The 26,137-nt window shown below is 43.8% G+C and overlaps 1 long non-coding RNA gene across 1 annotated transcript; it reads right to left on the bottom strand.

Moving 5' to 3' along the window:
• Nucleotides 1–7,191: 7,191 nt before the first annotated feature.
• LOC135623301 (uncharacterized) lies at nucleotides 7,192–9,715 on the bottom strand. The gene is made up of 2 exons (XR_010491335.1): nucleotides 9,209–9,715; nucleotides 7,192–7,439 (listed from the first exon to the last, which is right to left on the bottom strand). It is a non-coding gene; the product is annotated as an uncharacterized LOC135623301 (long non-coding RNA).
• Between the last annotated feature and the right edge of the window lie 16,422 nt (nucleotides 9,716–26,137).

The raw sequence follows: 26,137 nt of genomic DNA, 5'->3' as shown, positions 1-26,137 counted from the left end.
GGCTCTCTTTCCAGTTCTACTAAATGGAGATTTGGTTAGTTTTCCACGAATGCAAGGCTCACAAGTTGCATATGACACATAGTCGAATGGATCTAGATATCCATCATTTAGCAACTTTTGAATCCTTCTTTCATGGATGTGACCTAGCCTACAATGCCACAGATATGCACTGTTCAACTCATCTCGTTTTCTTTTGGACACATTTACATTCATGATATGTGGAGTGGTGTCTAACATAAATAAACCATTATGCAATGTTCCTTTCGTGATGATCTTATCATCTAATAATATCGAACAACCATTGTTCTCAAAAACAAATTTATATCCACTAACTGTTAAACATGAAATGGAGATAATGTTTTTGATAATAGAAGGAACAAAATAACATGCATCTAATGCAATAAAAGCTCCACTAGGCAGATGTAGGGCGACCTCGCCAACAGCTAATACATCAACTTTTGCTCCATTACCCATCTTGAGGTCCATCTCGCCTCTCTCTAGTCTCCTAGGCCTTGCCAGAACCTGCAACGAATTGCATATATGATAAGCACTACCGGTATCCAATACCCATGTGTTATCATAAGAGTCTGACAAATGGAGACTGATCATGAATGTACCTGAAGCTTCATCAAGCTTTTGTTTCGCCCTTTCTGCAAGGTACTCTTTGCAGTTTCTCTTCCAATGCCCATCTTTACCACAGTGGAAGCACTGGCCTTTGTCCTTTGTTATGTCTTTCTTAGCAACCTTTGCTTTACCTTGTTTGCCCTTGCCCTTTCCCTTCTTAAGGGACCTTTCTGCTTTCCTTTTCTTTCTGGTCTCACCAGTGTAGAGAACTGGCTTCTCTTTCTTAATAGTACTCTCTGCCTCCCTCAACATATTGAGGAGCTCTGGGAGAGTCACCTCAAGCTTGTTCATATTAAAATTCATTATGAACTGTGAAAAGGAATCTCGTAGGGACTGAAGCACAATGTCCACACACAAGTTATCCTCTAGGACCATTCCTAGACCTGTGAGTTTCTCTATCCACTCAATCATCTTTAGGACATGGTTCTGAACCGGTGTCCCCTCAGTCATCCTAGCGCGGAAAAGGCTCTTGGATATCTCATATCGTTGAGTCCTTCCTTGTTCCTCAAACAATTTGCGGACATGTAGGAGAATGGATCTGGCATCCATCTTTTCATGTTGTCTCTGTAACTCTGGAGTCATAGAGCCCAACATATAGCACTGAGCAAGAGTGGAGTCATCAATGTACTTCACGTAGCGAGCGATCTCATCCTCGCTTGCCCCTTCTTCGGGCGTAGGCATCACTGTATCAAGGACGTACACGATTTTCTCCGCTGTGAGAACAATTCTCAAGTTACGGAGTCAATCCGTATAATTTGGACCAGTGAGGCGGTTGACATCAAGTATGCCACGTAAGGGATTTGAAAACGACATTTTCTGAAAATAAAGATGTAGCAGAAATGAATAACATGCAGATTTTGCAAGAAATAAACTATCAAGATATGGACTTCTATCTTAATATGCTCCCACTATTTTACTAACGAGTCACGCGACACCCTCAGCACGTGAAACGGAAGTCTCCGGTAGACTTCTAGTGGGGATCAGGATCCAATCAGCGTCTTAGTGTAACCTCGAGGGACTCGACCAATCACACTAAGCCTAAAAGGTAGGCAACTCTTACCGATCACAACTCCTTGTGATTCCCGTCTTATTCGGCCTCCGAATCACCATGGCCTCGAGGGACTCGACCAACCATGATGCTCGGTTAAGTCAACACCTTCGTTACAAGATGAGTCTGATTTGATGATATACCCTCGAGGGACTCGACCAAGCATACCATGCCCTCAGGTCACCGGTGACATCTCTATGTCGTAAGCAAGATAGCGAATCGCGATATAGGTGAGTCTCGAGAGACTCGACCAACTCAACCTACACCGGGAATCGGTTCCTACTCATAACGATGGAAGGCCACGTGGGTCAATCTAATTGCCTCACGTTTACCGACTTAATATTATCGAGAGATGTTTCTATAATTTGGTCTCCTAATATGACATATCACACATATACATATTTAATATATATCTACATCGCATGCAAATATATATACATATCTAGTATTTGTATAAGCAATCACATCAGATGATCATGGACCACAACCTAATATGATTAGGCCCGAGCCAGTAGGCCTAATCACTCACATCAAGATCTATGTGTGCAACGGTGCATCGCCATGCCCTGTGATCGTCCATCTCGTCCTCGTCGGTTTCGTCGACATCTTGATGCATCTCCATGCATCACGATCGTCCGGCTCGTGGGTCCCGCTATCGCATCCACGCTCCCGCTGCACCTCCTCATATGATTACAACTTAATCATAGGCACGCAGGCCCGACAATAAACGAGAAATATAATGGAGGTTCGCAGATCTCAATAATAATAATCACAAGTACACACATCTCACGGTCCATGATCATCCGTCCACACATCATACATCACATGTATAAATAATCATCATCATGTAGGACTACTAGATAATAATAAAAATAATAATCAACTAAACCTTTTAATTAATTAATATTTTTCTGAAATCAGGGACATGTAGGGAATTTCTCAATTCCTAAGGGTATTTTCGTAATTTGGACAAAGGACAGAAACTAGAATTTCTCAAATTCCGAGGGGCAAAACTGTCTTTTAACCATAAAACCCTAATACCCTTTCCCCCATTCGCTGCTGCCGCCGCCGCCACCCTGCCGGCGGCGGCCTGTGCGGCGGGGCGAGGGCACTGCCCTCGCCTACAGGCGGCACGCCCACTGGCGGCGATGCCGCTGCGGGTGGGCACCCCCTTCGGGCGCCGCTGCCTCCGCAGGCGATGTTGTACCGCCGGGCGGCCGCCCCTGTGGGGGGGTTTCGCCCGCGGGAGCAGCGGCGGCAAGCGTCGCGTCCTTTAGGCGACAGGCGCCGCTGTCCTACGGCGCCTCTGCCCGTGGGTTGCCAGCCCCGCCGGCAGCAAGCCTGCTGCAAGCAGGCCGCCGGCCGGCTGTTGACGCAGCCCCTGCGCTGCCCGCCTTCGGTTGAGCTGCACGCACGCAGATCGAGGGCAGCAACTGTTGCTGCCCTTTCTCGCTTTTGCGTCAACGATTTTGACGTCAATATTCTTCCTAAACACAACACATGCAGTTCAAAACCAATCATTTGCACGAACAACCTAGCTCTGATACCACTGTTGGGAAATCATGGGGGGTGACATCATATGCGTAGCGGAAGAACAAGAAAACAAAAATCCCCGATTCCCAAAAAGATGTTCGTCGTCGTGCGAAGATTGGTGCGAAAAAAATCCGCAAAACACAAAACTGCGTATAGAGATTGTGTTACCTAGGGAGATCGTATATCCCTGTTTCCTTGCAGATCCTTAGGAGAGGGTGAAGGAAGTCAAGCGTCCTCCTCTCTAGCGGTGATCCACACAGTAGGGTTGCGACGACCCTCCTCAAAACTCCAGGCCTACTCTGAGGTGGAGAGGGAGAGGAGAATAGGAAAGGCAAGCAAAGACTCTAGCCTATGAGGCTGTGAATCCCTCCTATTTATAGAGATCCCGTGTCAAACCCTAATGGGTCCTTCCCTAGTGGGTATTGGATCTGCATCCAATAAGACAAGGGCTCTGTCGGATATCTCATATCCGAACCTCTACTCATCGCAATGCCTACCATATATGTGTGACCCTCTAGGCCCAATATCGAGCTGGCCGTGAGTCATACCTGTCAGAACTCCTTCTAACTCAGTGAATTATTATCTTTGTAATAATTTACTCGACTCATCGACTACGGACGTACTAGGCCACCACGCCGTAGTCCACAGACGATACAGGGGAATCCAATCCATTGGACCTGTCTGTCCTCAGTTACCATGTACCTATAGTCCCTAATCCATCTAATATCCCAGAGACCGTATATCGAGCATGTGTTGAATCTCGGATTTTGATGATAAAATCAATTGATGGGTTATTTGATCTAATCCATATTATTGAGTTAAGTATGCAGGATTAACTACGATAACCAGAAAGCACAAAGCAAGAATACCGGAGTCAAGTTCGATGAACGTTTAAGAGTCCGAAGAATCGTCGGAGATGATGATGGAACCAACCGAGAAGAAATCGGGAACCTATTGGAAGTTCGCCGAAGAGATCGTCGGAGGTTCGCAGAGATCACCGAGAAGTCTCGGCTACTCATTAAAGTCATCACAAGTTCGGGAGCGTGCTTGGACCCCGTCGGAAGAAGTTCGTCGGAAAGCTCGCCGGAACAAGACTTGACGCTCGCGGTTGATAAATTGCTTAGGATGTGTTTTGTTATGTAGTTCACTTGTAATTAGGATTAGGATTAAGAAGATAATCCTATATCCTGGTTAGGGGCCAATTGGGGCCAAAGTCAGATTTGGTTTGGGCTAAAAGTAAGCCAAACCAAGTGAACCGGAGAGCCAGGCGGTGGCACCGCCTGGCTGGGCGGTGACACCTCCTTGGCTGGGCGGTTGCACCGTCCAGCACCCGAGCACTGGGCGGTGGCACCGCCTGGCTGGGCGGTGGAACCTCCAGCACCGGGAACCCTAAGAGAATTCAAATTTTAGAGCCCAAAATTTGAATCCTCTTGAGGCCTATAAATACCCCTCAAATCTTAGCTGAGATTATAACTTTTAAGAAGCATTTTGATTGAGAGAAAAGTCTTAGAAAGTCTTAGCAAGTCTTGTTTTCAATTTGCTAGAGAGTTCTCCTCCTTCTTTCTTATTGAAAATTTGTAAGAGGTTGAACTGCTTGTAAAAGGTTGTAAGAGGGGTGTTTACCCTTCCATTTCAAGAGATTTGCTAGTGGAAGGTGGGAGCCTCATCGAAGAGGGGCATCGCAAGTGGAGTAGGTCATTTGACCGAACCACTCTAAAAATCGGCGTAATCTCTGGTTTGCATTTTATTATTGTCATTTACATTACTGCAAATCTTCTTACTGCTTTAGTTCCTTATTACCCTTGCTGCGCAACTTTAAGAATACGCTTTCAAGTTAAACTTTTCAAGTTCCGTTCTTATCATACGAAAGATTTTGTTAAAATCGAAGTTTTAATCCGCTGCACTAATTCACCCCCCCCTCTTAGTGCCACTCCGATCCTAACAGCATGGTGCTGTCAGACCCATACGGTTTCTACTCAAGTCTCGCTCTAATCGCATTCTCCCGGAGAACTCTTTCTCTCTCAACCCGACTGACCCTGGCCAGGGATTTGTTTGAGCAAGAACACATGGGATATTCCTCTCATGACGCCGAGAGTGGATGATCCTCTATCGACACTCAATAGCCCTCGTAAGGTCGATTACCACTCCCAATGACCAGCTGTACTAGATCTGGGACAACCAAACCTATAAGTCTGGTATCAAAGAGTGGAGCACTCATACAGGACATCATTGGTGTCTCAAGTCTAAGGACCAGATACACCACTAGGACTACGGAATCACTGTCTGACAATAAGGCATCATCAACCATCCAGCATTCCATAAGCGGATCAATCAGTGAACTCATTCTCCAATGAGAACCTGTATTGTATCCCTAGTGTCCCTACACGAGCAGCTATGAGACCAGCTGCATCCATCATATGAACGGGTATACAGCACACTAGTCTATCCGGTTATCACGATGTCCCTCTCGAGTAACCTATGAGCGGGATTATTTAGGATATGTGTTTAAAGGTGAATCGATCTCATTATCGTGATCTCATCACGATCCGATTCCCATTGCACAAATCCAAGGACATCACAATATATATATGCATTTATGCAATAGTTATAAAGTGATATACGCCAAAATATAATAAGCAAATAGATTCTGTATCAAGTCACACGTGCCATCACTCATGTGATTGGCTTGCTGGGCACCTATGACTAGCAGGGCCAAGTTTGGAGCCCAACCAATGAGCTGAATTGGCCTAGGCGGTGGCACCGCCTAGACTGGGCGGTGGCACCGCCACTAACAGGCGGTGGCACCGCGGGCCTCGAAAACCCAAGAGAATTCAAAATTTGGAGCCCAAATTTGAATCCTCTTGGGGCCTATAAATACCCCTCATTTCTCAGTAGAGAATACAACCTTTTAAGAAGCTAGAAGTTGAGAAAAGCTTTAGGAAAAGTCTTGTTTTCAATAGCTTGAGTGTTCACCTCCTTTCTTTTCATTGAAATCTTTGTAAAAGGGTGAACCACTTGTAAGAGGTTGTAAAAGGGGTGTAAGAAGGAGGTTGATCTTCGCCTAGCAAAGGAAGATCATTAGTGGATGTCGGTAGCCTCGACGGAAGAGGAATCGGAGGAGTGGATGTAGGTCACGATTGACCGAACCACTATAAACTACCGTCTTCTCTGGTTTGCATTTTATTCTTGCCATTTACATACTGCAAACTACTTTACTTAGTCACTACGCTTCCATACGCTTCTAAGTTATTAAGCTTTTCAAGTTCAATTTTTTATCGTACGAAAGATTTTATCAAAACCGACGTTTTAATCTGCTGCACTAATTCACCCCCCCTCTTAGTGCCGCTCCGATCCTAACATATCCTTCAGGAGGATGGATATTCTATCAGACCTGCGTAAAGTTGAAACTTGTATATTAGGTACTTGAACAAACTCGGGCTGTAGAGTGGTGCTTGAGCTTGGTTCTCCAATCTCGCTCAACTCTATCATTCTCCCACTGTCTCCGCCAAGAATGTGTTCCTTCTCAAGGAACACTGCTCTCTTAGCTACAAAGACCTTTTGGTCCTCGAGATGATAGAAATAATACCCACAAGTTTCCTTGGGGTATCCTACAAATTTGCATCACTCTGTCTTTGATTCTAACTTATCGGGGTTGTGTCTTTTAACGTGAGCAGGGCAGCCCCAAATCTTAACAACCTTAAGATCAGGCTTCTTTCCTTTCCATATCTCATATGGTGTATGTCACGCCCCTCAAAATATCGACAATATTTAAAATTTTCATCATAACTAACCCAGGATCCAAACATACATTTGAGGTCACTAAGAAAACATTCAGATCAAAAATTTCACCTCTATAGTCTACAAATTCATAACCCTGTGCAGTTCATAAACATCCCACACATCACTCGATAATTCAAACAAACTGAACTTAACTCATCAAAATAATAGCCACAACATAAAATTCACAAGTGGGGAAGTCTATGCAGTCACCAAACCAACGATTACCATAAGATCATATCATTACATAAATTTAACTTAACATTCCAAAATCCTATACATGAGGGATCCTTTATCTTACACAAAATCCACACGTTTAGATTTATCGTCACATTTCATAAGATGCAAAGTATCTTATACAACATATACACATATGCTAACAAAGATCTGCCCAAAATCTTCTAAACTTTCCACCGCCTCAGCCCAATCTTAACATTTAAGCAAGCGATACGCTATCCTGAAAAATTTATCAACAAACGGGGTGAGCATAAAGAGCTCAGCAAGTGACTAACATATCCATATCAAAATAGTATAATTTCCAAAGAGATACAGTTTCAAAATACAAGGCAGAATATACGATTTCGTAGACATAATATCATTAGGAGCATAAACACAATTGTCCTTTCAATCGTACATATTTGGTTCCTGACAGATGGGGCATAGAGTAATTGGAGCATATCAGTAACAAAGGAAACATATCGGAGCTTATCAGTGGCATATAAAATGTTCCGAAGCATATCAACGGCATATGAAACATTTCAAAGCAAAATCATCAGTGAATGAAGCATTTTAGAGTATATCAAAAACAAATATCGTACAGAAGCTCAAACGTCGTCCTTGACATTACAATCATATAATTCTGATCCAGAGCATGAAGAGAAACAACTCACTAAAACACTGGATGTCATATCAAACATATAGAAGGTGTAGTGGGATCTCAGTCAGAATGTGATTCATCCATTTCTGAATGACCACCTGACAAAAGTCTCCCACGTCTGCGAGCTCCATCCACACCCATGTCTAGGTGAAGTCAGAGGGGGCCGGCAGAGCATCGCAGGCTCTAAGCACATACCCTTTACCATTTCTGGCAAAGGTCCAGAATATCCCACATAGCGGGACCCCACATAGCGGGCAATAAGCGCATACCCTTTACCATTTCTGGCAAAGGTCCAAAATATCCCACATAGCGGGACCCCACATAGCGGGCAATAAGCGCATACCCTTTACCATTTCTGGCAAAGGTCCAGACAATCCCACACACCAGAGTACAAGAGGCCAGTTTTAACAATAAGTAGCATATATCGGAAGCACACGCGGAACAACGAAACGTGCATGTGCCTTTTCGAGACAATACGAAACAAAGAACAAATCTCTCACAAATGTATTCAGATTTGGAATGAAATAAAAACAAGAGTGTACAGGGATTCCAAGCAATCATATTTAGCTCAATTCTAATAAGAAGGTTAGACGAATTCAAATATCCAAAGGAATGGAACAAAATACGCGAAATCGACCAAAGCTCGATTTCGGATAGAATTCCAGTGGCACATCAAACAAATATTTCAGAATATCAATTATGCTCCAATACCCATAAGAAAGCTATGGTCGAACCATATATCAATCTATATTCTGATGGAACAAATTTCATATGAAACAGGGCTCCCAACACGGAGTTACCTTTGATTTGGTAACACAAGGTCAAAAACACAATCACTGTTTTGCAGAATTTATAGGGTCGGATTCAACAGATAATAGGGTAGGCAATTGAATTCCAAAATTTCCAAACTATATGTCAAAAGAAATATTTTCAAATCTAGTTTCAAATAAAATCAGTTTGGTACAAATCAGAGTTTTCAACAGGGAGTTATAGGCATTTTAGTATCGACAGGTCAGAAATCTTGAACCCTGTTTTACAGCGTCTATAGGCTCATTTGAAACAGATGTTTGGGTAAGTATTCGGTGTCCAAAATCTACAAAATCAGTGTCAAAAGGAATATATACGAGTCTAATTTCAAACAAAATAGTTTATGCCCGAATTCACATTTTGTGCTAAAACTTATAGCTGAAACAGTGTATAGGGGTCAGTTTACCAAAAAAACTTCAGAATCCATGGTTCTATGTCCAAAGGGAGACATATCAGTTTCTAAATAGAAATCCTTCAATTTATTTTGAATCAACATAAAAACAGAGACTAAAAATTCTGTAGGATGGGGTTAGAACACTTGCCTTTGAGAATTTTGACCCGAAGTGAAAAGATTAAAGCAAGAACCCTAAAAACCCCAATTTTTTTCTCTTCTTCTTCTTCATCTTCTTCTTCTTCTTCTTCTTCTTCTTCTTCTTTCTTTCTTTCTTTCTTTGATCACCCACGAGCTGCCTTCTCTGCTTCCTTAAGAACGAAGGCAGAGAGGCTTAAACGGTGGAATTTGTCATTTTGTGCGTTTTGCAGTTTAATCCTTGTTTTTATCATATTCACGATTAGGTCCTTAGGGTTTACATATAGGTCCTCAGATTCTTTCTTTTTTTTTTTTTTTTTTTGAACAGATCTCCCAAATCTTACAAATGAGTTACCTCTGATTCATACTCTATTTCTTTTATCAATTTAAAATAAATACTTACATTATCACCAGAAATTTATACGAAAATTTGGAAATGAGGGGTGTTACAATGTAGACACTACCGACTTAGTTGGAACTCTGTTCAGAAGGTAAGCTGCGGTCTCTAGTGTAGACACTACCGAGCTTGGTTCTCCAACCTCGCTCAACTCTATCATTCTCCCACTGTCTTCGCCAAGAATGTGTTCCTTCTCAAGGAACACTGCTCTCTTAGCTACAAAGACCTTTTGGTCCTCGAGATGATAGAAATAATACCCACAAGTTTCCTTGGGGTATCCTACAAATTTGCATCACTCTGTCTTTGATTCTAACTTATCGGGGTTGTGTCTTTTAACGTGAGCAGGGCAGCCCCAAATCTTAACAACCTTAGGATCAGACTTCTTTCTTTTCCATATCTCATATGGTGTAGACACTACCGACTTAGTTGGAACTCTGTTCAGAAGGTAAGCTGCGGTCTCTAGGGCATATCCCTAGAATAAGATGGGTAGGTCAGCGAAACTCATCATGGACCGTACCATATCTAATGGCGTACGATTCCTCCTTCCAAAGACACCATTGAGCTGAGGTGTATAAGGAGGTGTCCATTGGGATAATATCCCATGGTCCTTGAGGAACTAAGTAAACTATGTACTTAAGTACTCACCTCCTCGATTTGATCGAAGAGTTTTGATACTCTTTCCAGTCTGGTTCTCCACCTCATTCTTATACTCTTTGACTTTCTCAAAGGCTTCGGACTTGTACTTCATTAAATACATATATACATACCTTGAGAAATCATCAATAAAGGTAATGAAGTAGGAGTAACCACCAATGGCATGAGTTGACATGGGTCCACATACATCACTATGTATGAGTTCCAACAGCTCAGCGGCTCTCTCTCTAGTTCCACTAAATGGAGAATTGGTCAGTTTTCCACGAAGGCAAGGCTCGTAAGTTGCATATGAAACACAGTCGAATGGATCTAGATATCCATCATTTAGCAACTTTTGAATCCTTCTTTCATGGATATGACCTAACCTACAATGCCACAGGTATGCACTGTCCATCTTGTCTCGTTTCCTCTTGGACACTTACATTCATGATATGTGGAGTAGTGTTTTGTATAAACAAACCTTTGTGCAAAATTCCTCTCGTCAATCTCCCCTCAGCTTTGCTAGAATTTACAATAAATTGTAGATGTGATAAGCAATACTGGTATCCAATATTAATGCACTATCACAAAAATCTAACAATTGGAGATTGATCACAAATGTACCTGAAGCTTCTCCAAGCTTCTAATTCGCCCTTTCTGCAAGATACTCTTTGCAGTTCCTCTTCCCGTGCCCATCTTTACCATAGTGGAAGCACTGGCCTTTATCCTTTGCTGGGTCTTTCTTAGCAACCTTTGCTTTACCTAGTTCGCCCTTGCCCTTTCCCTTCTTAAGGGACCTTTCTGCTTTCCTTTTCTTTTTGGTCACACCAGTGTAGAGAACTGGCTTCTCTTTCTTAATAGTACTCTCTACCTCCCTCAACATATTGAGGAGCTTTGGGAGAGTCACCTCAAGCTTGTTCATATTAAAATTCATTATGAACTGTGAAAAGGAATCTGGTAGGGACTGAAGCACAATGTCCACACACAAGTTATCCTCTAGGACCATTCCTAGACCTGTGAGTTTCTCTATGCACTCAATCATCTTTAGGACATGGTTCTAAACTGGTGTCCCCTTAGTCATCCTAGCGAGGAAGAGGCTCTTAGATATCTCATATCGCTGAGTCATTCCCTATTCCTCAAATAATTTGCGGACATGTAGGAGAATGGATCTGGCATCCGTCTTTTCATGTTGTCTCTATAACTCAGGAGTCATAGAGCCCAACATATAGCACTGAGCAAGAGTGGAGTCATCAATGTACTTCACGTAGCGAGCGATCTAATCCTCGCTTGCCCCTTCTTCGGGCGTAGGCATCACTGTATCAAGGACGTACACGATTTTCTCCACTATGAGAACAATTCTCAAGTTACGGAGCCAATTCGTATAATTTGGACTAGTGAGGCGGTTGACATTAAGTATGCCACGTAAGGGATTTGAAAGCGACATTTTCTGAAAATAAAGATGCAGTAGAAATGAATAACATGCAGATTTTGCAAGAAATAAACTATCAAGATATTGACTTTTATCTTAATATGCTCCCACTATTTTACTAACGAGTCACGCGACACTCTCAGCACATGAAACGGAAGTCTCCGGCAAACTTCTAGTAGGGATCAGGATCCAATCAGCGTCTTAATGTAACCTCGAGGGACTCGACCAATCACACTAAGCCTAAAAGGTAGGCAACTCTTGCCGATCACAACTCCTTGTGATTCCCGTCCTATTCGGCCTCCGAATCACCATGGTCTCAAGGGACTCGACCAACCATAATGCTCGGTTAAGTCAACACCTTTGTTACAAGATGAGTCTGATTTGATGATATACCCTCGAGGGACTCGACCAAGTATACCATGCCCTCAGGTCACTAGTGACATCTCTATGTCGTAAGCAAGATAGCGAATCGCGATATAGGTGAGTCTCGAGGGACTCGACCAACCCAACCTACACCGGGAATCGGTTCCTACTTATAACGATGGAAGGCCACGTGGGTCAATCTAATTGCCTCACGTTTACCGACTTAATATTATCGAGAGATGTTTCTATGATTTGGTCTCCTAATATGACATGTCACACATATACATATTTAATATATATCTAAATCGCATGCAAATATATATACATATCTAGTATGTGTATAAGCAATCACACCAGATGATCATGGACCACAACCTAATATGATTAGGCCCGAGCCAGTAGGCCTAATCACTCACATCAAGATCTATGTGTGCAACGGTGCATCTCCATGCCCTGTGATCGTCCATCTCGTCCTCGTCGGTTCCGTCAACATCTTGATGCATCTTCATGCATCACGATCGTCCGTCTCGTGGGTCCTGCTATCGCATCCATGCTCCCGCTGCGCCTCCTCATGTGATTACAACTTAATCATAGGCACGCAGGCCCGACAATAAACGAGAAATATAATGGAGACTCGTATACCTCAATAATAATAATCACAAGTACACACATCACACGGTTCATGATCATCCGTCCACACCTCAAACATCACATGTATAAATAATCATCATGTAGGACTATTAGCTAATAATAAAAATAATAATCAACTAAACTTTTTAATTAATTAATATTTTCTAAAATCAAGGACATATAGAATATTTCTGAATTCATAGGGGTATTTTCATAATTTGGACAAAAGATAGGAATTGGAATTTCTCGAATTCACAACGGTAAAACTGTCTTTTGCCCAAAAACCCTAATGCCCTACTCCCCTTTGCTGCTGCCGGCGCCACCCTACTGGCAGCGGCCTGTGCGGCGGGGGGCGGGGCGCTGCCCTCGCCTGCGGGCGGCACGCCCGCTGGCGGCGCTGCCGGTGCAGGTGGGCGCCGCCGCCTCCGAAGCGGTTCTGCCGGCGGTGCTGTCCCGACGGGCTGTCGCCCCTGCGGGCGTCGCCGCCTCCGCAGGCGGTGCTGTCCCGCCGGGCGACAGCCCCTATGGGGGGGGGGGGGGGGGGGTTTCGCCCGCGGGAGCAGCACAGCGCCTCGCCCGCGCTGCTGCCCCGCGATGCCTCTGCCCGCGGGCTCAGCGGCCGCAGGCGCCTCTACCCGCGGGCTGCCAGCCCCGCCGGCCGCAAGCCTACCGCAAGCAGATCGCCGACCGGCTGCTGCAGGCACAGCGCTTGCGCATGCGTCGGCGCTGTGCTGCCTGGCTGCGACTGCGGCTGCCGCTGCAGGTGGCTGCAGGCATGTAGATCGAGGGCAGCAACTGTTGCTGCCCTTCCTCGCTTTTGCATCAACGATTTTGACGTCAAAATTCTTCCTAAACACAACACACGTAGTTCAAAACCAATCATTCGTACGAACAACCTGGCTCTGATACCACTACGAAAAATCTTGGGGGCGACATCATATGCGCAGCGGAAGAACAAGAAAACAAAATCCCCGATTCCCAAAAAGATGTTCATCGTCGTGCGAAGATTGGTGCGCAAAGTCCGCGAAACTTAAAACTGCGTATAGAGTAGATTGTGTTACCTAGGGAGATCGTATATCCCTGTTTCCTTGCAGATCCTTAGGAGAGGGTGAAGGAGGTCAAGCGTCCTCCTCTCTAGCGGTGATCCACACAGCAGGGTTGGGACGACGCTTCTCAAAACTCCAGGCCTTCTCTAAGGTGGAGAGGGAGAGGAGAATAGGAAAGGCAAGCAAAGGCTCTAGCCTATGAGGCTCTGAATCCCTCCTATTTATAGAGGTCCCCTATCAAACCCTAATGGGTCCTCCCCTAGTGGGTATTGGATCTGCATCCAATAAGACAAGGGCTCCGTCGGATATCTCATATCCGAACCTCTACTCATCGCAATGTCTACCATATGTGTGTGACCCTCTAGGCCCAATATCAAGCTGGCCGTGAGTCATACCTGTCAGAACTCCTTCTAACTCAGTGAATTATTATCTCTATAATAATTCACTCGACTCATCGACTACAGACGTACTAGGCCACTATGCCATAGTCCCTAGACGATACAGGGGAATCCAATCCATTGGACCTGTCTGTCCTCAGTTACCGTATACCTATAGTCCCTCATCCATCTAATATCCCAGAGACCGTATATCGAGCATGGTGTTGTCAGACCCATACGGTTTCTACTCGAGTCTCGCTCTAATCGGATTCTCCCGGAGAACTCTTTCTCTCTCAACCTGAATGACCCTGGCCAAGGATTTGTCCGAGCAAGAATACATGAGATATTCCTCTCATGACGCCGAGAGTGGATGATCATCTATCGACACTTAATAGCCCTCGTAAGGTCGACTACCACTCGCAATGACCAGCTGTACTAGATCTGGGATAGCCAAACCTATAAGTCTGGTATCAAAGAGTGGAGCACTCATACAGGACATCCTTGGTGTCTCATTTTTAAGGACCAGATACACCACTAGGACTACGGAATCGCTGTATGACAATAAGGCATCATCAACCATCCAGCATTCCGTAAGCGGATCAATCAGTGAACTCATTCTCCAATGAGCACCTCTATTGTATCCCTAGTGTCCCTACACGAGCAGCTATGAGGCCAGCTGCATCCATCATATGGACGGGTATACAGCACACCAGTCTATCCGGTTATCACGATGTCCCTCTCGAGTAACTAATGACCGAGATTATTTAGGATATGTGTTTAAAGGTGAATCGATCTCATTATCGTGATCTCATCACGATCCAATTCCAATTGCACAAATCCAAGGACATCACAATATATATATGCATTTATGCAATAGTTATAAAGTGATATACGCCAAAATATAATAAGCAAAAAGATTCTGTATCAAGTCACACGTGCCATCACTCACGTGATTGGCTTGCTATGTTGAATCTCGTATTTTGATGATGAAACTACTTGATATATATTTATGATTTAATCTGCGTTTTGAGTGATGCAGGATTCTTCGATCAGGATGAGACAATTAAAGCAGGAAAATCATGTTGTGCCGAAGGAACATGTCAGAAGATTGGACGTCGGGCCAGTAGATCGGTCGACGTATCGATAGAAAGCTCCGGGCAGTGGACTCGGGCATCGGGCCAAGAAGAGCGGTTATTGTGCCACGGATATCGGAGTTGCGGAGTCAACTGGCCGATTGGGCAATAGGCCGTAGGAGAGGATGATGTGCCGAAGAATCAGACGAAGCGTCGAGGGACCAATGACATGCCGGACAACTTGGTTAATTGCTTACGATTAATTATCTCGATCAAAGTTTTGCTTTAATTGTACAAGATTAACTATGATAACGATGAAGACATAATGCGAAACAAAGTGTCGGAGTCAAGCGCGAAGGATTTGTTGCAAGTTCGAGAGCTCGACGGAAGTCCGAAGGTTCATCGGGAATGCTATTGGAACTAGCTGAGAATGAGTTGGGAGCTTGCCGAAGGATTTTCGGAAGCTCGCCGGAAGGTTCGTTGGAAGTTCGCGGAGCTCGCCGAGAAAGATCGGAGCTTGCCAAAGAAGCTCGTTGGAACTCGCTAAGATCAAATCGTGACGTCTAAGAGCTTGCCGGGAGTCCGCAGAATTGTTTCTGAGAGTTCATCGGAAGACTGCCAGAAGTTTGTCGGAAGCTCGCCAGAAGAAGTCTTGACTTGCCGACTTTGTAATTGCTTAGAAAATGTCTTTAAATTCATAGTTAGCACATTAATTAGGGTTAGGATTAGGTGTTAATCCTATAACCCAAGTAGGGGCCAATTAGGCCCAAGTTCGGACTGGTTTGGACTAAGTTTAGAGCCAAACCAAGTGAACTGAAATAGTGAAAGAGGTGGCAACGCCTAGGAGAGGATCTCCCAGCGAAGCTGGGCGATGCAACCGCCCCAGGCAGGAGGTGGCACCGCCTGAGCTCAATCTTCGAGCAAGACTGGGCGGTGCTGTTAGGATCGAGAGCACTAAGAGGGGGGGGGTGAATTAGTGCAGCGGAAATCTTACAATAATTTAAAAACCAAAAGCTGCGTTCGTTCAAAAACTATTATCATGCAAAACTAAAATTCTCAGTTTGTATCTAAGTGCAGTTTGCGTCTAAGCGCAGATTGCGTTTAAGCGCAGTTTTGCGTCTAAGCGCAGTTTTGCGTCTAAGCGCAGTTTTGCGTCTAAACTCTGATTTACGTCTAAATGCAGATTTACGTCTAAACGCAGATTTACGTCTAAACGCAGATTTACGTCTAAATGCAGTTTTACGTCTAAACGCAGATTTACGTCTAAACGCAGTTTTACGTCTAAACGCAGTTTTACGTCTAAACGCAGATTTACGTCTAAACGCAGTTTTACGTCTAGACGCAGATTTACGTCTAAACTTTGAAACTCGTTTGTATACTCGCAGAAGGCAGTATGCAGTTGAAATCAAGACGTAAACGTGAACTGAAATCTGATGATTGAGCGAGGAAAGCCAATTTACGTCTGAATGCAGTTTTACGTCTAAATGTTGAAACTCGTTCGTAAAATCGTAGAGGACAGATTGCAGTTATTAATAGGATTAAAATGTAAGCGTAAACTGCAAAGAAACTCGTTCGTAAAAGCACGGAAAACAGTTCTGCAGAATCAAACGTAAACGTAAACTGTAATGTATGAAAATATGAATTTACGTCTGAATGCAGATTTGGAAGAACAGCACTTAGAACTTGTTCGTGAAAGCGCAGAGAGCAGTAGTGATGAGAGAGGTTTGTAGTAATGATAAAGTGCTCGAAAATAAACGCAAACCAGAGATTTAGAGTGGTTCGGTCAGCCTTGACCTACTCCACTTTTGGCTTCCTCCACCGATGAGGTTGCCGACGTTAACTAGGTGCCTTCCTTCAATGGGCGAAGGCCAAACTTCCCTCTTACAGTTTCTCTCCTTTTGACAGGCTTAGGAGACAACCTTTACAGACCTTTCTCTCCTCACTTTACAATTGAAAACTTGAAGAACAGAAGGAGGAGACTTAAAGGCTTTACAACACTTTTGAGCTCTTAGAATCACAGAAAAGATCAAGATTTCGATGTAGGTCTGTATCTTTTCAGTGCTGAATGGGTGGGGTATTTATAGGCCCTAACCCAATTCAAAATTCGAGCTCAAAACGATCAAATCGATCAAATCCCAGAATTCTGGGATCAGGCGGTTGCACCTCTTGACTGGAGAGGTGGCACCGCCTGGCAGAGCTCGAAGACTGAGCTCAGGCGATTGCTTCTCTCTGCCAGAGCTCGAAGACTGAGCTCGATGGTTGCATCACCTGGCAGAGCTCGAAGCCTGAGCTTGGTGATTGCATCACCTGGCAGAGCTCGAAACTGAGCTCGGTGGTTGCATCACTTGGCAGAGCTCCAAGCTGAGCTCAGGCTGATCCACCTCTCTGCCAGAGCTCGAAGACTGAGCTCGGTGATTGCATCACCTGGCAGAGCTCGAGACTGAGCTCAGGCTGATGCACCTCTCTGCCAGAGCTCGAAGACTGAGCTCGGTGGTTGCATCGCCTGGCAGAGCTCGAAACTTGAGCTCTGGCGGTGCTACCTCTTGGCAGAGGAGGTTGCACCGCCCAGTCTAGCTCGAAGACTGAGCTCTGGGCGGTTGCACCTCTCGGCTGGGGCGGTTGCACCTCCCAGCCTCGCAGCCCTGGCGGTTGCACCTCCTGGCTGGGGCGGTTGCACCTCCCAACCCCACAGCCCAGGCGGTTGCACCTCCTGGCTGGGGCGGTTGCACCTCCTGGTGCAATCAGGGTCCGAATGGTTCACTCCATTCGGCCCACTTTGAATCTTTTCAGGGGCCCAATTGCCCCAAGATTAAGCTAATGGGATCACCTCCCATTTTCATGCTTAATCATCATGCTAACTACGATTAACTCTAAGACAACTTCTACAGCTTTGCTCCGATGCGTCAATCGCTTCTTCCGGCGAGTTTCCTGCCAACTTCCGTCGATCAACCGATAACCCTCGGTGATCCTTCTGCGGACATCCGGCATACTCCTGGACTTTGCGACGATCCACTTGGCGAGTTCCGACGAGCTTCGCTTGGCAAGCTTCTGGACTTCTCGGATCTGTTCTCGCTGAACCTCCGACGACCGTCCGAACTTTCGTCGAACTCTCGAACTCCCAACGTGATCATGATCTTGACTCCGGCGCAACACCTGCTGCTTGTCTTACTCTTATCGTAGTTAATCCTGCACACTTATCTCAACACATAGATTAGATAACAAATGACAATTGACTTCATCATCAAAATCCGAGATTCAACAATCTCCCCCTTTTTGATGATGACAATCAATTGATAAAGGAGTTGTCCTTAACTCCCCCTATCTATATGCCATAGTTGAGATAAGTCAACCTTGAATTCAAGACCTAAGAATTCAAGTGACGTATTGATAAGTTAGATCAGTTAAACTTATCAATACTCCCATCATGATGCCCATCATGATGTATCTCTTCAAGAATGATGTCAAGGCATGACATACATCATCAAGTTTGTATGATAGTGTTTGTAACCATTCATCATGTAATCATATAAAGCTACGAAGGACTTTTTACATGATGCACACATTTGAGATTTTCTAGCAAGTTTGCATTTTCTTCACAATATAGAATATCAAATCAAGATTTGATGCAAACTATAGCACATGTTCACATATCTCTTGGTGATGCAAGGATGGCATAACATTGTTTATAGCATCACTTAAGTATTTGCAACTATGACATAGATATGATTATGGCAGTTCAGCTATGACATAGTGTTTATCAATTCATATGTTTCTCCCCCTTTGTCATCAACAAAAATCATGATAGCATTATCAAGCATATAAAGGAAGTCATGACACATATATCTCTTTATTGTTTTTGCTTGACGGAGGAAAGTCATTTTCCAAAGAGTTTTCATAAGAGTGTACGGGAACATCCCATTTTTAGCATACAACCCGAAAAATGAACTTCTTACATGCATTTGGTTAAAAATATTTGTCACATAATTTGCAACATGTTATTTGATCAAGCGTTGTCAAGGCATGTAATAGTAATAACATTCGAAAAATAATTTTAACTAGTTTAAGTATTCGGACACATCAACATTCCTAATTCTCTTCTTATGTAATCAAATTGTTCTTCACATAGGGGTTTTGTGAAGATATCAGCTAGTTGATGTTTGGTATCAATAAACTCTATGGTTACATCATGATTAGTGACATGATCTCGTATAAAGTGATGTCTAATATCAATGTGTTTTGTTCTTGAGTGTTGTATAGGATTTTTAGTTAAGCATATTGCACTCGTGTTATCACATTTAATGGGAATATCTTTAAGATTCACTTTGTAATCTTCTAAAGTGTTTTTCATCCATACAACTTGTGCACAGCATGCACTTGCTGCAATGTATTCAGCTTCGGTTAGGATTTGATCTTGTCGAAGTTCAAGCCGTTCTTGTCGTTGTTCAAATCGGTCCATCCGAATCCCGATATCTTCGATGGATGATGTGTGAGTTTGCTCAACCGGATGTGTTTCCTCAAAGGGACAGATCAGAGGAGAGTGGGTACTCCTAAAGACTGGGGTTTCCGGCTCTGGTTCAGGTTCAGGTTCAGGCTGAGGGGGATCAGTTCTTCTAGGCATTCTAACCCAGTTACCGTTTCTATAGTGACATCTTAGTCGGTGAAGTAGATTTTTGTTTATTATGCTGAATCTATCTGATTTCATTACTTCTTCTTCTAGTGGTATTTGAATGTCGTAAGCTTTCATTATTCTAGTAATAATTCCACCATATGGGAGCATCATATCTTTCGTAAATAATTCCAACATGTTTTGTTGGATCAGATAGCCAAGACAAATGTCACGTTCTTTCATGATTAGGTACATAATTCCTAATTCCAATTGACTCACTTCATCATGATGGTATTGCTTAGGAAGAATTATACTAGTCATGATATGATGAAGTATCTTAGTGTTAAAGGGCATTAGATGTTCACAACTTTTAGGAATAGATTCTATGTTAGGATTGGCAAGCATTGTTCCTAAGGCTTCAACGTAGGATGTTTCAATAGTTTTTTCATCCCATGATCCTTTAAAGTAAAGTCCTATGCTTTTCATGGGAATACCTATCATATCACAAATGAATCTATCAGTGATTGAGATGTGTTGTCCTAAGAGATAGGTTGATATCCTTTCTTCATCATCTATTTGCATGTTGTTGTAAAACAATCTAACTAGTCTAGGATAAATGGGTTCGTTGATCTGCAAAATGGGAAGTAGATTTAGGTTTGCAAACCAATGGATAGTCTCTACATCTCTTAGTTCATTCAGATCTACGTATTTTCCCTTATTGATGCTTCTTAGTTCGAAGGAGAGAAATTTTTCAGCATGGTTTTTGGAATCAAAAAGAGTGAGATCAAACTCTTCTACTACTCTCCTCTTTCCCTTGTCCCTTGAGGATCTTCTAGATCCCATTACTACTGCTGTTTAGAGGGATGATGATGAGCTAAAGTAAATGAAAAACAAAACAGAATTTAAGAGCTTCTTAGAGAGTACCTTTGTGAAATCTTCAAGAGAAGGAAGGATTCTTGATGTTTTGCTCCGAAATGGGAGGTATTTGGAAGGCTTAGAGGAGTGAAATGGGAATGGAGGAGACTTGGAAGAGTAGAGGAGGAAATGGGGGTGAGTTGGGGTCGGTTCCTTAGCCGGCCCTAGTGTGGTTTTAAAGGGCAGAGCTTGCTGGCGGTTGCACCTCTGGCTGGAGCGGTGCAACCTCTGGCAACCCGTGATGGCTGGAGGTGCCACCGCCAGCTGGAGAGGTGCCACCGCCTGCAGCAAGTGAGCACCTAAGATGATTTGATTAGGGAGTCTTTGCCTTGAGGAGAGTTTCAGAGCAATTAATGTTTGTTACATGATTTCGTATGAGTTTTTATTTAAGGAAGAAGCTCTTTGTACGATCAAGATAGATCTTTTAACGTGCATACGTATGTTTGTTTGGTATCCCTTTTAAGATCATGACATATTTAGTTACTACAAGAATTAATTCGTAGATGAACGAGTTTTTGAAGATCAGGGGGGTATTAGGATATCATATGTTTCTAATAAGGTTGTATCGTTTTTGTGATTTCACAACTTCCACTTGTTACTTAAGCGTTGTGAGTTCCTTTTTGATTCTTGGTTTATGACCATTGAGAGTCAAGGAGCAGAAAATTATTTCTTGCTCCGGCCTAGACTTTTAATGTTTTTATAGGAAGGGATGATCTTTAGGAACCCATTTGCTTTTGGGTGCCTCATAAATAGATCTACATTTTCTATCATGTTGCATAGAGTTTATCATGGTTCCTTTAGGAACCCAAATTAATTTGTTTGGACTTATTTTCTTGAATGGACAACAATGTGCCTTGTGTCCAGATTTGCAACAAAAGTTGCACTTGGTTTGGTGTTGAACATGTAAGATGGGGCCTTTTACAAAGGTAGTTGGATTTCGGTGAGGACTCCTCACAAATCCAATCCCACTTCTTTTGGGAGCATGACCCTTGTTTGTAAGGAGCATGTTTAATGACTTGCTACCAACCTCGAATTTCTTCAAGGTGTCCTTAAGTAGCAAGTTTTCTTTTTGTATAGTTTCTAAATCATGACATTTGATACATGAATTTAAACTATCATGATGTTCGACTTTTAACTTATCAAACTCACAAGTAAGATTATCATGTACCTTTTTTAGCAACTTGTATTTTCTATTTATAACTTTGCATTCATCAAATAAATCATGGAAGGCATTTAATAATTCATCGAAAGATAAATCAGCATCTAATAAATCCGTTACCTCCTCTTCGATGGCCATAAAGGCGTAATGAGCAACTTGCTCGGTGTTGGACTCCTCTTCCTCAGATGCGCTCGAATCATCCCATGTTGCTTGGAGCGCCTTCTTCTTTGTTGTTCTTTTCTTGACTTGGGGACAATCACTCTTGTAGTATCCCGGCTTTTTACATTCGTAGCAGATTACTTGGTCCTTCTTGGGTTCAAGTTTATTTTTCACATCGTTTTTAAACTTGTTTCTTTTGAAGAATTTCTTAAACTTTCTTGTCAAAAGTGCCAAGTCATCGTCACAATCCTCATCACTTGAGTTTTCTCTCAAGTGGCATTCAGCAGTTTTAAGTGCCATATCCTTCCTGTTCTTTGGAAGGATGTCTTCTTGCTCTTCATGAGCTTTGCAGGTCATTTCGTAGGTCATTAATGACCCGATTAGTTCTTCAAGAGGGAAATTTCGCAGATCTTTTGCCTCTTGAATGGCGGTGACTTTAGGATCCCAACTCTTAGGAAGGGATCTTAGTATCTTATTAACAAGCTCAAAATCCGAAAAGCTCTTTCCGAGTCCTTTTAGACCGTTGACGACATCCGTGAAACGGGTAAACATGTCGCCAATGGTTTCACTCGATTTCATTCGGAAAAGTTCAAAAGAATGCAGCAACAGATTGATTTTTGACTCTTTCACTCTACTTGTGCCCTCGTGGGTCACTTCAAGTGTGTGCCAAATATCAAAAGCAGTTTCGCAAGTTGAAACACGATTAAACTCGTTTTTATCAAGTGCGCAAAATAAGGCATTCATAGCCTTTGCATTAAGAGCGAAAGCCTTCTTCTCCAAATCGTTCCAATCGATCATTGGAAGAGAAGATTTTGAAAATCCATTTTCAACAAGGTTCCACAGTTCAAAATCCATAGAAATAAGAAAGATCCTCATTCGGGTCTTCCAGTAAGTGTAGTCCGTTCCACTGAACATGGGTGGACGTGTAATCGAATGCCCCTCTTGGTTTCCGGCGTATGCCATCTCTCTTGGGTTTTAATCCTTTAGAGAGTTAACCTCGCTCTGATACCAATTGTTAGGATCGAGAGCACTAAGAGGGGGGGGTGAATTAGTGCAGCGGAAATCTTACAATAATTTAAAAACCAAAAGCTGCGTTCGTTCAAAAACTATTATGATGCAAAACTAAAATTCTCAGTTTGTATCTAAGTGCAGTTTGCGTCTAAGCGCAGATTGCGTTTAAGCGCAGTTTTGCGTCTAAGCGCAGTTTTGCGTCTAAGCGCAGTTTTGCGTCTAAACTCTGATTTACGTCTAAATGCAGATTTACGTCTAAACGCAGATTTACATCTAAACGCAGATTTACGTCTAAACGCAGTTTTACGTCTAAACGCAGATTTACGTCTAAACGCAGTTTTACGTCTAAACGCAGTTTTACGTCTAAACGCAGATTTACGTCTAAACGCAGTTTTACGTCTAGACGCAGATTTACGTCTAAACTTTGAAACTCGTTTGTATACTCGCAGAAGGCAGTATGCAGTTGAAATCAAGACGTAAACGTGAACTGAAATCTGATGATTGAGCGAGGAAAGCCAATTTACGTCTGAATGCAGTTTTACGTCTAAATGTTGAAACTCGTTCGTAAAATCGTAGAGGACAGATTGCAGTTATTAATAGGATTAAAATGTAAGCGTAAACTGCAAAGAAACTCGTTCGTAAAAGCACGGAAAACAGTTCTGCAGAATCAAACGTAAACGTAAACTGTAATGTATGAAAATACGAATTTACGTCTGAATGCAGATTTGGAAGAACAGCACTTAGAACTTGTTCGTGAAAGCGCAGAGAGCAGTAGTGATGAGAGAGGTTTGCAGTAATGATAAAGTGCTCGAAAATAAACGCAAACTAGAGATTTAGAGTGGTTCGGTCAGCCTTGACCTACTCCACTTTTGGCTTCCTCCACCGATGAGGTTGCCGACGTCAACTAGGTGCCTTCCTTCAATGGGCGAAGGCCAAACTGCCCTCTTACAGTTTCTCTCCTTTTGACAGGCTTAGGAGACAACCTTTACAGACCTTTCTCTCCTCACTTTACAATTGAAAACTTGAAGAACAGAAGGAGGAGACTTAAAGGCTTTACAACACTTTTGAGCTCTTAGAATCACAGAAAAGATCAAGATTTCGGTGTAGGTCTGTATCTTTTCAGTGCTGAATGGGTGGGGTATTTATAGGCCCTAACCCAATTCAAAATTCGAGCTCAAAACGATCAAATCGATCAAATCCCAGAATTCTGGGATCAGGCGGTTGCACCTCTTGACTGGAGAGGTGGCACCGCCTGGCAGAGCTCGAAGACTGAGCTCAGGCGATTGCTTCTCTCTGCCAGAGCTCGAAGACTGAGCTCGATGGTTGCATCACCTGGCAGAGCTCGAAGCCTGAGCTTGGTGATTGCATCACCTGGCAGAGCTCGAAACTGAGCTCGGTGGTTGCATCACCTGGCAGAGCTCCAAGCTGAGCTCAGGCTGATCCACCTCTCTGCTAGAGCTCGAAGACTGAGCTCGGTGATTGCATCACCTGGCAGAGCTCGAGACTGAGCTCAGGCTGATGCACCTCTCTGCCAGAGCTCGAAGACTGAGCTCGGTGGTTGCATCGCCTGGCAGAGCTCGAAACTTGAGCTCTGGCGGTGCTACCTCTTGGCAGAGGAGGTTGCACCGCCCAGTCTAGCTCGAAGACTGAGCTCTGGGCGGTTGCACCTCTCGGCTGGGGCGGTTGCACCTCCCAGCCTCGCAGCCCTGGCGGTTGCACCTCCTGGCTGGGGCGGTTGCACCTCCCAACCCCACAGCCCAGGCGGTTGCACCTCCTGGCTGGGGCGGTTGCACCTCCTGGTGCAATCAGGGTCCGAATGGTTCACTCCATTCGGCCCACTTTGAATCTTTTCAGGGGCCCAATTGCCCCAAGATTAAGCTAATGGGATCACCTCCCATTTTCATGCTTAATCATCATGCTAACTACGATTAACTCTAAGACAACTTCTGCAGCTTTGCTCCGATGCGTCAATCGCTTCTTCCGGCGAGTTTCCTGCCAACTTCCGTCGATCAACCGATAACCCTCGGTGATCCTTCTGCGGACATCCGGCATACTCCTGGACTTTGCGACGATCCACTTGGCGAGTTCCGACGAGCTTCGCTTGGCAAGCTTCTGGACTTCTCGGATCTGTTCTCGCTGAACCTCCGACGACCGTCCGAACTTCCGTCGAACTCTCGAACTCCCAACGTGATCATGATCTTGACTCCGGCGCAACACCTGCTGCTTGTCTTACTCTTATCGTAGTTAATCCTGCACACTTATCTCAACACATAGATTAGATAACAAATGACAATTGACTTCATCATCAAAATCCGAGATTCAACAGGTGCAACCTCCCCTGACAAAGAGGTAGCACCGCCTGAGCTCGGTCTTCGAACTCTGGCAAAGAGGTGCAACTGCCTCAGTCAGGAGGTGGCACCGCCTGGGGATCAGTCTCCGAGCCAGACTCAGGCGGTGCAACTGCCCCTGACAGAGAGGTGCAACAGCCTGGGCTCAGTCTTCGAGCTCTGCCAAGCGGTGCAACTGCTCCAGTCAGGAGGTGCAACCGCCTGATCCCGGAATTCCGGGATTTGATCGTTTTGAGCTCCAAATTTGAATTGGGTTGGGGCCTATAAATACCCCACCCATTCAGCACTAAAAAGATACAGACCTACACCGAATTCTTGATCTTTTCTATGATTCTAAGAGCTCAAATTTGTGTAAAGTCCTAAAGTTCTCCTCTTTTTGTTATTCAAGTTTTGAGTTGTAAAGAGAGGAGAGAAAGGTCCTGTAAGGGTTGTCTCCTGAGCCCATCAAAAGGAGTGAATCTGTAAAAGGGCAGTTGGCCTTCGCCTATTGAAGGAAGGCCTCTAGTTGATGTCGGTGACCTCGTCGGTGGAGAAAGCCAAAGGTGGAGTAGGTCAAGACTGACCGAACCACTCTAAATCTCTAGTTTGCGTTTATTTTTAGCACTTTATCATTACTGCAAACCTCCTACATAGCTACTGCTCTCTGCGCCTTTACGAACAAGTTTCTAAGTGCTGATCTTTCCGAATCTGCATTCAGACGTAAATCGGTGTTTTCATACATTACAGTTTACGTTTACGTTTTGATTCTACAAAACTGTCTTCAGCGCTTTTACGAACAAAGTTTCTAAGTTCAAAT

Source organism: Musa acuminata, chromosome BXJ2-9 (assembly GCF_036884655.1).
Source record: "Musa acuminata AAA Group cultivar baxijiao chromosome BXJ2-9, Cavendish_Baxijiao_AAA, whole genome shotgun sequence".
NCBI classification, from domain to species: Eukaryota; Viridiplantae; Streptophyta; class Magnoliopsida; order Zingiberales; family Musaceae; genus Musa; species Musa acuminata.
This window is presented reverse-complemented; position numbering and strand designations above follow the sequence as displayed.